This window comes from Chiloscyllium plagiosum, unplaced genomic scaffold (assembly GCF_037043375.1).
Source record: "Chiloscyllium plagiosum isolate Xiang-an unplaced genomic scaffold, Cpla_swu_hap1 HiC_scaffold_47, whole genome shotgun sequence".
NCBI lineage: Eukaryota > Metazoa > Chordata > Chondrichthyes > Orectolobiformes > Hemiscylliidae > Chiloscyllium > Chiloscyllium plagiosum.
The window spans coordinates 47,271,471-47,285,761 of record NW_028270185.1 but is presented as its reverse complement, the minus strand read 5'-3'; positions in this window follow the sequence as shown (position 1 = coordinate 47,285,761).

The window sequence follows — 14,291 nt, the reverse complement described above, 5'->3', positions numbered from 1 at the left end:
CAATGACGGTGAAGGTGTGGGTCAGTGTTTGAGATTGTGGTGGAGTGTGTGGGGGTGAGCGTGACGTTGAGGGTGGTGTGGGGCACGGTGTGTGAGGGTAGTCGTGTGTGTGGAGATGAACGTGACGGTGAGGGTGGTGTGGAGCAGTGTGTGTGAGGGTGGCGGATTGTGTGAGGGTGAGCGTAACAGTGGAGGTGGTATGGAGCACTATGTGTGAGGGTCATGGAGTGTGGGGTGGGGTGAGCGTGGCGGTGGGGGTATTGTGGGACAGTATGTGTGAACGTGATGGAGTGTGTGGGTGTGAGCGTGACGGTGGGAGTGGTGTTGGGCAGTGTGTGTGATGGTGGTGGAGTGTGTGGCGGTGCGCATGACGGTGAGGGTGGTGTGGGGCAGTGTGTGTGAGGGTGGTGGAGTGTGTGGTGGTGAGCATGATGGTGAGGGTGGTGTGGGGCAGTGTGTTATATAGTAGGCGTGAGGGGGTCAGTATGAAGGTGAGTGTGAGGGGAACAGTGTGACAGTGATGAAGGGAGCATCAGTGGGTCAGGGTGACGGTGATGGAGTGAGTATAATGGGGTCAGGGTGCGGATGATGGAGCGTGTGGGAGGGGGTCAGTGTAACAGTGATGGAGTGAGCGTGAGGGGGTCAGGGTGACGGTGATGGAGTGAATGTGAGGTTTACAGGGTGACGGCAATGTAGTGAGTGTGAGGGGGTCAGTGTGAGTGTCATGGAGTGAGTGTGAGGTGATCAGGGTGACGGTGCGGGAGTATGTGTGAGGGGTCCGAGGTGAGGGTCATGGAGTGAGTGTGATGGGGTCAGGGTGACGATGATCGAGTGAGTGTGAGGGGGTCAGGGCGAGGGTGATGGAGTGATTCTGAGAGGGTCAGGAAGATGGTGATGGAGTGAGTGTGCGAGAGTCAGTGTGGCAATGATGGAGTGAGTGTGAGAGGGTCAGTGTGACAGAGATAGACAGAGAGAGGGTGTCAGCGTGACGGTGACAGAGTGAGTGTGAGGGGTTCAGCGTGACGTTGATGGAGTGAGTGAGAGTGGGTCAGTGTTACAGTGATGGAGTGAGTGTGTGGGGGTCAGTGTGACGGTGATGGAGTGACGTATGGGGGTCAGTGTGACGGTGATCGAGTGAGTGTGAGGGGTTCAAGGTGACGTTCATGGAGTGAGTGTGAGGGGGTCAGGGTGATGGTGATGGAGTGAGTGTGAAGGGGTCAGGGTGACGGTGTTGGAATGAGAGTGAGGGTGTCAGGGTGACGGTGATGGAATGAGAGGGAGGGGATCAGGGTAGCAATGATGGAGTGAGAGTGAGGAGGTCAGGGTGACGGTGATGGAGTGAGTGTGAGGGGTTCAAGGTGATGGTGATGGAGTGAGTGTGAGGGGGTCAGGGTCAGTGTCATGGAATGAGTGTGAGGGGGTCAGGGTGACATTGATGGAGTGAGTGTGATGGGGTCAGGGTGACGGTGATGGAGTGAGTGCGACTGGATCAGCGTGGCGGTGTTGGTTTGAGTGTGAGGGGGTCATTGTGACTGAGATGCAGTGGGTGTGAGGGGGTCAGCGTGACGGTGAAGGAGTGAGTGTGAGGGGTCAGGGTGACGGTGATGGAGTGATTGTGAGGGGTTCAGGGTGATGGTGATGGAGTGAGTGTGACGTGTTCAGGGTCAGTGTCATGGAATGAGTGCGGGGTGGTCAGGGTGACGGTGATGGAGTAAGTGTGAGAGGGTCAGGGTGACAGTGATGAAGTGCGTGTGAGCGTGTCAGGGTTACGACGATGGAGTGAGTATGATGGGGTCAGTATGACTGTGATGAAGTGAGTGTAACTGGATCAGCGTGGCCGTGATGGTTTGAGTGTGAGGGGGTCATTGTGATGGAGGTGCAGTGGGTGTGAGAGGGTCAGCGTGACGGTGATGGAGTGAGTGTGAGGGGGTCAGGGTGACACTGATAGAGTGAGTGTGACGGGGTCAGAGTGCGGGTGATGGAGAGAATGTGAGGGGGTCAGTGTGATTCTGATGGAGTGCGTGTCAGGGCAAGGGTGATGGAGTGTGAGGGGTCAGGGTGACCGTGATTTATTGAGTGTGAGGGGTCAATGTGACTGTGATAGAGTGAGTGTGAGGGGGTGAGGGGCGGGTGATGGAGACAACATGCGGGGGTCAGTGTGGCGGCGATGGAGTGAGTGTGAGGGGGTCAGCATGGCGGTGATAGAGTGAGTGTGAGGGGGTCCGGGTGCGGGTGATGCAGAGAATGTGAGTGGCTCAGGGTGACAGTGATGGAGTGAGTGTGAGGGGAACAAGGTGAGGGTGTTGGAGAGACTGTGAGAGTGTCAAGAAGAGGAGGATGGAGTGAGTGTGTGCGAGTCACGGTGGCAGTGCTGGAGTGAGTCTGAGGGGACAGGGTGACAGTGACCGATTGAGTGTGAGGGGTTCAGGGTGACGGTGATGGGGAGAGTGTGAGGGGTACAGGGTGAGTGTCATGGAGTGAGCGTGAGGGTGTCAGAATGACGATGACGGAGTGAGTGAGAAGGGGTCAGGTTGACGGTGATGGATTGAGTGTGAGGGCGTCCGTGTGACAGTGATGGAGTGAGTGTGACAGAATCAGGGTGACCGCGATGGAGTGAGTGTGAGGGGGTCAGAGCGATGTGACTGAGTGAGTGTGAACAGGTCAGTTTAAACAGGTCAATGTGAGTGGGTCAGGATGACGGTGATGGAGAGAGAGTGAGGGGGTCAGGGTGACGGTGATGGAATGAGTGAGAGGGGGTCAGGGTGGCAATGATGTAGTCACAGGTTGAGGGTCAGGGTGGCAATAATGGAGTGAGAGGGAGACGGTCAGGGTGACGGTGATGGAGTGACTGTGAGGGGTCAGGGTGACGGCGATGGAGTGAGACTGAGGGGGCCAGGGTGACGGTGATCGACTGAGTGTGAGGGCGTCAGTGTGACAGTGATGGAGTGAGTGTGACGGAATCAGGGTGAGCATGATGGAATGAGTGTGAGGGGGTCAGGCTGATTGTGATGGAGTGAGTGTGAGGGGGTCATAGCGATGGTAACTGAGTGAGTGTGAACAGGTCAGTGTAACGGTGATTGAGTAGGTGTGAGGGGGTCAGGGTGACGGAGATGGAGTGAGTGTAGACTGTCAGGGTGACAGAGATGGAGTGATTGTGAGGGGATCAAGGTGGTAATGATGGAGTGAGTTTGAGAGTGTCAGGGTGTCGGGGATAGTGTGAGTTTGAGAGGTTCAGGGTGACATTGATGGTGTGAGTGTGAGGATGTCAGGGTGACTGTGATGGAGTGAGTGTGAGGGGGTCAGGTGAGCGAGTGTTTGTGAAGATTCCAAGGTGAGGGTGATGGAGTGAGTGTGAGGGGTTCAGCGTGACGGTGATGAAGTGAGTGAGAGTAGGTCAGGGTGGCAATAATGGAGTGAGAGGGAGAAGGTCAGGGTGAAGGTGATGGAGTGACTGTGAGGGGGTCAGGGTGACGGCGCTGGAGCGACCCTGAGAGGCTCAGGGTGACGGTGATGGACTGAGTGTGAGGGCGTCAGTGTGACAGTGATGGAGGGTTGTGTGACGGAATCAGGGTGACCATGATGGATTGAGTGTGAGGGGGTTAGGCTGATTGTGATGGAGTGAGTGTGAGGGGGTCAGAGTGATGGTGACTGAATGAATGTGAACACGTCAGTGTGATGGAGATGGAGTGAGTGTGAGGGTCTCAGGGTATCGGGGACAGTTTGAGTTTGAGAGGGTCAGGGTGACATTGATGGAGTGAGTGTGCGGGGGTCAGGGTGACAGTGATGGAGTGAGTGTGCGGGGGTCAGGGTGACATTGATGGAGTGAGTGTGATGATGTCAGGGTGACGGTGATGGAGTGAGTTTGAGGGGGTCAGGGATATGGTGAGCGAGTTTGTGTGAAGAGTCCAAGGTGATGGTGATGGAGTGAGTGTGAGTGGCTCAGGGTGACGGTGATAGAAGGGGGTCAGTGTTGCAATGATGGAGTGACAGGTTGGGGGGTCAGGGTGGCAATAATGGAGTGAGACGGGGAAGGTCAGGGTGACAGTGATGGAGTGATTGTGAGGGGGTCAGGGTGATGGTGATGGAGTGAGTGTGAGGGGTTCAGGGTGACCGTGATGGAGTGAATGTGAGGGCGTCAGTGTGACAGTGATGGTGTGAGTGTGACAGAATCAGGGTGACCGTGATGGAGTGAGTGTGAGGGGGTCAGTCTGATTGTGATGGAGTGAGTGTGAGGGGCTCAGAGCGATGGTGACAGAGGGAGTGTGAACAGGTCAATACAACGGTGATGAAGTAGATGTGAGGGAGTCAGGGTGTCGGAGATGGAGTGAGTGTGAGGGTGTCAGGGTTTCAGAGATGGAGTGATTGTGAGGGGATCAAGGTGGCAGTGATGGAGTGAGTGTGAGAGTGTCAAGGTGTCGGGGATTATGTGACTTTGGGAGGGTCAGGGTGACCTTGATGGAGTGAGTGTGAGGATGTCAGGGTGACGGTGATTGAGAGAGTGTAAGAGGTTCAGGTGAGCGAGCATGTGTGAAGAATCCAAGGTGAGGGTGATGGAGTGAGTGTGAGGGGTTCAGCGTGACGGTGATGAAGTGAGTGAGGTTGGGTCAGGGTGACGGTGATGGAGAGAGTGTGAGGGGTCAGGGTGACGGTGATGGAATGTGTGAGAGGGGGTCAGGGTGGCAATGATGGAGTCACAGGTAGGGGTTCAGGGTAGCAGTAATGGAATGTCAGGGAGAAGATCGGGGTGACGGTGATGGAGTGACTGTGAGGGGATCAGGGTGACGGCGATGGAGTGAGCCTGAGGAGGTCAGGGTGACGGTGATGGACTGAGTGTGAGGGGGTCAGTGTGACAGTGAATGAGTGAGTGTGACGGAATCAGGGTGACCGTGATGGAGTGAGTGTGACGGAATCAGGGTGACCGTGCTGGAGTGAGTGTGGGGGGGCCAGGCTGATTGTGATGGAGCGAATGTGCGGGGGTCAGAGTGATGGTGACTGAGTGAATGTGAACACGTCAGTGTGACGGAGATGGAGTGAGTATGAGGGGGTCTGTGTGATGGAGATGGAGTGAGTGTGAGACTGTCCGGGTGACAGAAATGGAGTGATTGTGAGGGGATCACGGTGGCAGTGATGGAGTTAATGTTAGGGTGTCAGGGTGTCGGGGATAGTGTGAGTTTGAGAGGGTCAGGGTGACATTGATGGAGTGAGTGTGAGGGGGTCAGGGTGACATTGATGTAGTGAGTGTGAGAATGTCAGGGTGACGGTGATGGAGAGAGTGTGAGAGGTTCAGGTGAGCGAGTATGTGTGAAGAGTCCAAGGTGAGGGTGATGGAGTGAGCGTGATGGGTTCAGCATGACGGTGATGACGTGAGTGAGAGTGGGTCAGGATGACGTGATGGAGAGAGTGTGAGGGGGTCAGGGTGACGGTGATGGAATGTGTGTGAGGGCGTCAGTGTGACGGTGATGGAGTGAGTGTGATGGAATCAGGGTGACCGTGATGGAGTGAGTGTGAGGGGGTTATGCTGATTGTGATGGAGTGAGTGTGAGGGCGTCAGAGCGATGGTGACTGAGTGAGTGTGAACTGGTCAGTGTAATTATGATGGCGTAAGTGTGAGGGGGTCAAGGTGACGGAGATGGAGTGAGTGTGAGACTGTCAGGGTGTCAGAGATGGAGTGATTGTGAGGGGATCAAGGTGACAGTGATGGAGTGAATGTTCGAGTGTCAGGGTGTCGGGGATAGAGTTTGAGAGGGTCAGGGTGACATTGAAGGAGTGAGTGTGAGGGAGTCAGGGTGACAGTGATTGAGTCAGTGTGAGGGGGTCAGATTGACGGTGATGGAATGAGTGAGAAGGGCTCAGGGTGGCAATGATGGAGTGACAGGTAGGGTGTTCATGGTGGCAATAATGGAGTGAGAGGGAGAAGCTCAGGGTGACGGTGATGGAGTGACTATGAGGGGGTCAGGGCGACGGCGATGGAGTGAGCCTGAGGGGGTCTGGGTGATGGCGATGGAGTGAGCCTGAGGGGGTCAGGATGACGGTGATGGACTGAGTGTGAGGGCGTCAGAGTGACAGTGATGGAGTGAGTGTGACGCTATTAGGGTGTCCGTGATGGAGTGAGTGCGAGGATCAGGCTGATTGTGATGGAGTGAGTGCGAGGGTGTCAGGCTGATTGTGATGGAGTGAGTGTGAGGGGGTCAGAGTGATGGTGAATGAGTGAGTGTGAACAGGTCAGTGTAACGGTGATGGAGAAGGTGTGAGGGGATCAGGGTGACGGAGATGAAATGAGTGTAAAGGGGTCAGTGTGACGGAGATGGAGTGAGTGTGAGGGGATCAGTGTGATGGAGATGGAGTGAGTGTGAGACTGTCAGGGTGACAGAGAAGGAGTGATTGTGGGGGGATCAAGGTGGCAGTGATGGAGTGGAGTGAGTGTGAGGGGTCAGTGTGATGGAGATGAAGTGAGAGTGAGGGGGTGAGGGCCGTCGTGATGGAGTGAGTGTGAGCGGGTAAGGATAACGGTCATGGAGTGAGTGTGAGGGTTTCAGTGTGTGGGTGATAAAGTGAGTCTGAGTGGGTCAGGTCGACGGTGATGGAGTGAGTGCGCCTGAGTCAAGGTGGTGGTGACAGTGTGAGTGTGAGAGTTTCAGGGACAGTGTCATGGAATGAGTGTGAGGTGGTCAGGGTGACGGTGATGGTGTAAGTGTGAGAGTGTCAGGGTGACAGTGATGAAGTGAGTGTAAGGGGGTCAGGGTGACATTGATGGTGTGAGTGTGAGGGGGCCAGGGTGACGACGATGGAGTGAGTGTGAGGGGTTCAGGGTGACGGTGATGGGGAGAGTGTGAGGGGTACAGGGTGAGTGTCATGGAGTGAGCGTGAGGGGGTCAGAATGACGATGACGGAGTGAGTGAGAAGGGGTCAGGTTGACGGTGATGGATTGAGTGTGAGGGCGTCCGTGTGACAGTGATGGAGTGAGTGTGACAGAATCAGGGTGACCGCGATGGAGTGAGTGTGAGGGGGTCAGAGCGATGTGACTGAGTGAGTGTGAACAGGTCAGTTTAAACAGGTCAATGTGAGTGGGTCAGGATGACGGTGATGGAGAGAGAGTGAGGAGGTCAGGGTGACGGTGATGGAATGAGTGAGAGGGGGTCAGGGTGGCAATGATGTAGTCACAGGTTGAGGGTCAGGGTGGCAATAATGGAGTGAGAGGGAGACGGTCAGGGTGACGGTGATGGAGTGACTGTGAGGGGGTCAGGGTAACGGCGATGGAGTGAGACTGAGGGGGCCAGGGTGACGGTGATCGACTGAGTGTGAGGGCGTCAGTGTGACAGTGATGGAGTGAGTGTGACGGAATCAGGGTGAGCGTGATGGAATGAGTGTGAGGGGGTCAGGCTGATTGTGATGGAGTGAGTGTGAGGGGGTCATAGAGATGGTAACTGAGTGAGTGTGAACAGGTCAGTGTAACGGTGATTGCGTAGGTGTGAGGTGGTCAGGGTGACAGAGATTGAGTGAGTGTGAGACTGTCAGGGTGACAGAGATGGAGTGATTGTGAGGGGATCAAGGTGGTAATGATGGAGTGAGTTTGAGAGTGTCAGGGTGTCGGGGATAGTGTGAGTTTGAGAGGGTCAGGGTGACATTGATGGTGTGAGTGTGAGGATGTCAGGGTGACTGTGATGGAGTGAGTGTGAGGGGGTCAGGTGAGCGAGTGTGTGTGAAGATTCCAAGGTGAGGGTGATGGAGTGAGTGTGAGGGGTTCAGCGTGACGGTGATGAAGTGAGTGAGAGTGGGTCAGGGTGGCAATAATGGACTGAGAGGGAGAAGGTCAGGGTGAAGGTGATGGAGTGACTGTGAGGGGGTCAGGGTGACGGCGCTGGAGCGACCCTGAGAGGCTCAGGGTGACGGTGATGGACTGTGTGTGAGGGCGTCAGTGTGACAGTGATGGAGGGTTGTGTGACGGAGTCAGGGTGACCATGATGGATTGAGTGTGAGGGGGTTAGGCTGATTGTGATGGAGTGAGTGTGAGGGGGTCAGAGTGATGGCGACTGAATGAATGTGAACACGTCAGTGTGATGGAGATGGAGTGAGTGTGAGGGTCTCAGGGTATCGGGGACAGTTTGAGTTTGAGAGGGTCAGGGTGACATTGATGGAGTGAGTGTACGGGGGTCAGGGTGACAGTGATGGAGTGAGTGTGCGGGGGTCAGGGTGACATTGATGGAGTGAGTGTGATGATGTCAGGGTGACGGTGATGGAGTGAGTTTGAGGGGGTCAGGGATATGGTGAGCGAGTTTGTGTGAAGAGTCCAAGGTGATGGTGATGGAGTGAGTGTGAGTGGCTCAGGGTGACGGTGATAGAAGGGGGTCAGTGTTGCAATGATTGAGTGACAGGTTGGGGGGTCAGGGTGGCAATAATGGAGTGAGACGGGGGAGGTCAGTGTGACAGTGATGGAGTGATTGTGAGGGGGTCAGGGTGATGGTGATGGAGTGAGTGTGAGGGGTTCAGGGTGACCGTGATGGAGTGAATGTGAGGGCGTCAGTGTGACAGTGATGGTGTGAGTGTGACAGAATCAGGGTGACCGTGATGGAGTGAGTGTGAGGGGGGTCAGTCTGATTGTGATGGAGTGAGTGTGAGGGGCTCAGAGCGATGGTGACTGAGTGAGTGTGAACAGGTCAATACAACGGTGATGAAGTAGATGTGAGGGAGTCAGGGTGTCGGAGATGGAGTGAGTGTGAGGGTGTCAGGGTTTCAGAGATGGAGTGATTGTGAGGGGATCAAGGTGGTAGTGATGGTGTGAATGTGAGAGTGTCAAGGTGTCGGGGATTATGTGACTTTGAGAGGGTCAGGGTGACCTTGATGGAGTGAGTGTGAGGATGTCAGGGTGACGGTGATTGAGAGAGTGTAAGAGGTTCAGGTGAGCGAGTATGTGTGAAGAATCCAAGGTGAGGGTGATGGAGTGAGTGTGAGGGGTTCAGCGTGACGGTGATGAAGTGAATGAGGTTGGGTCAGGGTGACGGTGATGGAGAGAGTGTGAGGGGTTAGGGTGACGGTGATGGAATGTGTGAGAGGGGGTCAGGGTGGCAATGATGGAGTCACAGGTAGGGGTTCAGGGTAGCAGTAATGGAGTGAGAGGGAGAAGATCGGGGTGACGGTGATGGAGTGACTGTGAGGGGATCAGGGTGACGGCGATGATGTGAGCCTGAGGGGGTCAGGGTGACGGTGATGGACTGAGTGTGAGGGGGTCAGTGTAACAGTGAATGAGTGAGTGTGACCGAATCAGGGTGACCGTGATGGAGTGAGTGTGACGGAATCAGGGTGACCGTGCTGGAGTGAGTGTGAGGGGGTCAGGCTGATTGTGATGGAGCGAATGTGCGGGGGTCAGAGTGATGGTGACTGAGTGAATGTGAACACGTCAGTGTGACGGAGATGGAGTGAGTGTGAGGGGGTCTGTGTGATGGAGATGGAGTGAGTGTGAGACTGTCCGGGTGACAGAAATGGAGTGATTGTGAGGGGATCACGGTGGCAGTGATGGAGTTAATGTTAGGGTGTCAGGGTGTCGGGGATAGTGTGAGTTTGAGAGGGTCAGGGTGACATTGATGGAGTGAGTGTGAGGGGGTCAGGATGACATAGATGTAGTGAGTGTGAGAATGTCAGGGTGACGGTGATGGAGAGAGTATGAGAGGTTCAGGTGAGCGAGTATGTATGAAGAGTCCAAGGTGAGGGTGATGGAGTGAGCGTGATGGGTTCAGCGTGACGGTGATGACGTGAGTGAGAGTGGGTCAGGATGACGTGATGGTGAGAGTGTGAGGGGGTCAGGGTGACGGTGATGGAATGTGTGTGAGGGCGTCAGTGTGACGATGATGGAGTGAGTGTGATGGAATCAGGGTGACCCTGATGGAGTGAGTGTGAGGGGGTTATGCTGATTGTGATGGAGTGAGTGTGAGGGCGTCAGAGCGATGGTGACTGAGTGAGTGTGAACTGGTCAGTGTAATTATGATGGCGTAAGTGTGACGGGGTCAAGGTGACGGAGATGGAGTGAGTGTGAGACTGTCAGGGTGTCAGAGATGGAGTGATTGTGAGGGGATCAAGGTGACAGTGATGGAGTGAATGTTAGAGTGTCAGGGGTCGGGGATAGAGTTTGAGAGGGTCAGGGTGACATTGAAGGAGTGAGTGTGAGGGAGTCAGGGTGACAGTGATTGAGTCAGTGTGAGGGGGTCAGATTGACGGTGATGGAATGAGTGAGAAGGGCTCAGGGTGGCAATGATGGAGTGACAGGTAGGGTGTTCATGGTGGCAATAATGGAGTGAGAGGGAGAAGCTCAGGGTGACGGTGATGGAGTGACTGTGAGGGGGTCAGGGTGACGGCGATGGAGTGAGCCTGAGGGGGTCAGGATGACGGTGATGGACTGAGTGTGAGGGCGTCCGAGTGACAGTGATGGAGTGAGTGTGACGCTATCAGGGTGTCCGTGATGGAGTGAGTGCGAGGATCAGGCTGATTGTGATGGAGTGAGTGCGAGGGTGTCAGGCTGATTGTGATGGAGTGAGTGTGAGGGGGTCAGAGTGATGGTGAATGAGTGAGTGTGAACAGGTCAGTGTAACGGTGATGGAGAAGGTGTGAGGGGATCAGGGTGACGGAGATGAAATGAGTGTAAAGGGGTCAGTGTGACGGAGATGGAGTGAGTGTGAGGGGATCAGTGTGATGGAGATGGAGTGAGTGTGAGACTGTCAGGGTGACAGAGAAGGAGTGATTGTGGGGGGATCAAGGTGGCAGTGATGGAGTGGAGTGAGTGTGAGGGGTCAGTGTGATGGAGATGAAGTGAGAGTGAGGGGGTGAGGGCCGTCGTGATGGAGTGAGTGTGAGCGGGTAAGGATAACGGTCATGGAGTGAGTGTGAGGGTTTCAGTGTGTGGGTGATAAAGTGAGTCTGAGTGGGTCAGGTCGACGGTGATGGAGTGAGTGCGCCTGAGTCAAGGTGGTGGTGACAGTGTGAGTGTGAGAGTTTCAGGGACAGTGTCATGGAATGAGTGTGAGGTGGTCAGGGTGACGGTGATGGTGTAAGTGTGAGAGTGTCAGGGTGACAGTGATGAAGTGAGTGTAAGGGGGTCAGGGTGACATTGATGGTGTGAGTGTGAGGGGGCCAGGGTGACGGTGATGGAGAGAGTGTGAGGGAGTCAGTATGAAGGTGATGGACTGAGTGTGAGAGGGTCAGCGTGACTGTGATGAAGTGAGTATGACTGGATCAGCGTGGTGGTGTTGGTTTGAGTGTGAGGGGGTCATTGTGACGGAGATGCAGTGGGTGTGAGGTGGTCAGCGTGAAGGTGATGGAGTGTATGTAAGCGTCAGCGTGAGGGTGATGGAGTGAGTGTGAGGGGTTAAGGGTGACTGATAGAGTGAGTGTGAGGGGGTCAGGGTGATGGTGATGGAGTGAGTGTGAGGGATAAGGGTGACATTGATAGAGTGAGTGTGAGGGGTCAGGGTGATGGTGATGGAGTGAGTGTGAGGGGGTAAGGGAGGCATTGATTGAGTGAGTATGAGGGGGTCAGGGTGCGGGTGATGTAGAGAATGTGAAGGGGTCAGCGTGGCGGTGATGGAGTGAGTGTGACGCTGTCACGTTGAGGGTGATGAAATGTGAGTGGGTCAGGGTGACAGTGATGGAGTGAGTGTGAGGGGGACACGGTGAGGGTGATGGAGAGAGTGTGAGAGCGTCAGGAACAGGATGATGGAGTGAGTGTGTGGGAGTCAGGGTGACAGTGATGGAGTGAGTCTGAGGGGGAAGGGTGACGGTGACGGAGTGAATGTGAGGGGTTCAGGGTGACGGTGAAGGGGAGAGTGTAAGGGGTTCAGGGTGAGTGTCATGGAGTGAGCGTGATGGGGTCAGGATGACGATGATGGAGTGAGTGAGACGGGGTCAGGTTGACGGTGATGGAGTGAGTGTGAGGGCGTCAGTGTGGCAGTGATGGAGTGAGTGTGACAGAATCAGGATGACCGTGATGGAGTGAGTGTGAGGGGGACAGGCTTATAGTGATGGAGTGAGTGTGAGGGGGTCAGAGTGATTGTGACTGAGTGAGAGTGAACAGGTCAGTGTAACGGTGTGAGGGGATCAGGGTGACGGAGATGGAGTGAGTGTGAATGGGTCAGAGTGACGGAGATGGAGTGAGTGTGAGTCTGTCTGGGTGTCGGGAATAGTGTGAGTTTGATAGGGTCAGGGTGACATTGTTGGAGTGAGTGTGTGGGGGTCAGGGTGACAGTGATTGAGTCAGTGTGAGAGGGTCAGGGTGACGGTGATGGAGTGAGTGTGAGAGGTTCAGGGAGATGGTGTTTAGCATGTGTGAAGAGTCCAAAGTGAGGGTGCCGGAGTGAGCGTGAGGTGTTCAGCGTGACGATGATGAAGTGAGTGAGAGTGGGTCAGGATGACGGAGATGGAGAGAGTGTGAGGGGGTCAGTGTCACGGTGATGAAGTGAGTGGGAGGGAGTCAGGATGGCAATGAAGGACTTACAGGTAGCGGGTCTGGGTGTCAATAATGGAGTGAGAGGGAGGAGGTCAGGTTGACGGTGATGGAATGCCTGTGTGCGAGTCAGTGTGACAGTGATGGAGTGAGTGTGACGGAATCAGGGTGACCATGATGGAGTGAGTGTGATGGGGTCAGGATGATTGTGATGGAGTGAGTGTGAGGGGGTCAGAGTGATGGTGACTGAGTGAGTGTGAACAGGTCAGTGTAACGGTGATGGAGTAGGTGTTAGTGGATCAGTTTGACGGAAGATGGAGAGTGAGAGAGTCTCAGGTTGAGAGAGATGAAATGATTGTGAGGGGATCAAGGTGGCAGCGATGGAGTGAGTGTTGGGATGTCAGGGTGTCGGGGATAGTGTGAGTTTGAGTGGGTCAGAGTGACATTGATGGTGTGAGTGTGCGGGGGTCAGGGTGACGGTGATGGCGAGAGTGTGAGGTGTTCAGGGTGACCTTGATGGAATGAGTGGGAGGGGGTCAGGGTGACGGTGATGGAATGAGTGGGAGGGAGTCAGGGTGGCATTGATGGAGTTAGGGGGAGGAGATCAGGGTGACAGTGATGGAGTAGCTGTGAGGGGGTCAGGGTGACGGCGATGGAGTGAGCCTGAGGGGGTCAGGGTTACATTGATGGAGTGAGTGTGAGGGGTTCAGGGTAATGGTGATGGAGTGAGTGAGAGGAGTTCAGGATGACAGTGATGATTTGATTGTGAGGGGTCGGGGTGACATTGATGGAGTGAATGTGAGGGGATCAGGGTGGCGGTGATGGAGTCAGTGTGAGTGGGTTAGAGTGGTGGTGATGGAGTGAGTGTGAGGGGGTCAGCGTGACAGTGATGGAGTGAGTGAAAGTGGGTCTGGTTGACAATGATGGAGTGAGTGTGAGGGGGTCAGCGTGACGGTGATGGAGTGAGTGTGAGGGGGTCAGGGTGACGGTGTTGGAGTGAGTGTGACGGGGTCAGTGTGACGGAGATGGTTTGAGAGTGAGGGGGTGAAGGTGGCAGTGTGGAGTGAGTGTGAGCGGGTCAGGGCGACATTGATGGAGTGATTGTGACGGTGTCATGGTGACGACGATGGAGTGCGTGTGAGGGTTTCAGTGTGACGGTGATCGAGTGAGTGTCAGGGGTCAGGGTGATGGTGTTCGTGTGAGTGTGAGGGTTTCAGGGTGACGTTGATGGAGTGTGTGTGAGGGGATCAGTGTGACGTTGATGGAGTGAGTGTCAGGGGGTCAGAATTTCGGTGATGGATTGAGGTGTGAGGGTATCAGTGTGTCGGTGATGGAGTGAGTGTGAGTGGATCAGGGTGACATTGATGGAGTGAGTGTGAGGGTTTCAGGGTGATAACGATGGAATGCATGTGAGGGATTCAGTGTGACGGAGATCGAGTGAGTATCAGGGGGTCAGGGTGACGGTGATGGAGTCAGTGTCAGGGGGTCAGAGTGACGGTGATGGAGTGAATGTGAGAGGTTCAGGGTGACAGTGATTGAGTGAGTGTCAGGGGGTCATCGTGACGGTGATGGAGTGAATGTGAGGGGGCCAGGGTGACGGCGTTGGAGTAAGTGTGAGTGGCTCAGGGTGACGGTGTTGGAGTGAGTGTGATTGGGTCAGAGTGATGGTGATGAGTGAGTGTGAGATGGTCATGGAGATGGTAATGGAGTGAGTATGAGGGGGGTCAGGGTGATGGTGTTGGAGTGAGTGTGAGGGGGTCAGTGTGACGGAGATGTAGTGAGATTGAGGGGGTGAGGGACGCCGTGATGGAGTGAGTGTGAGCGGATCAGGATAACGGTGATGGAGTGAGTGTGAGAGTTTCAG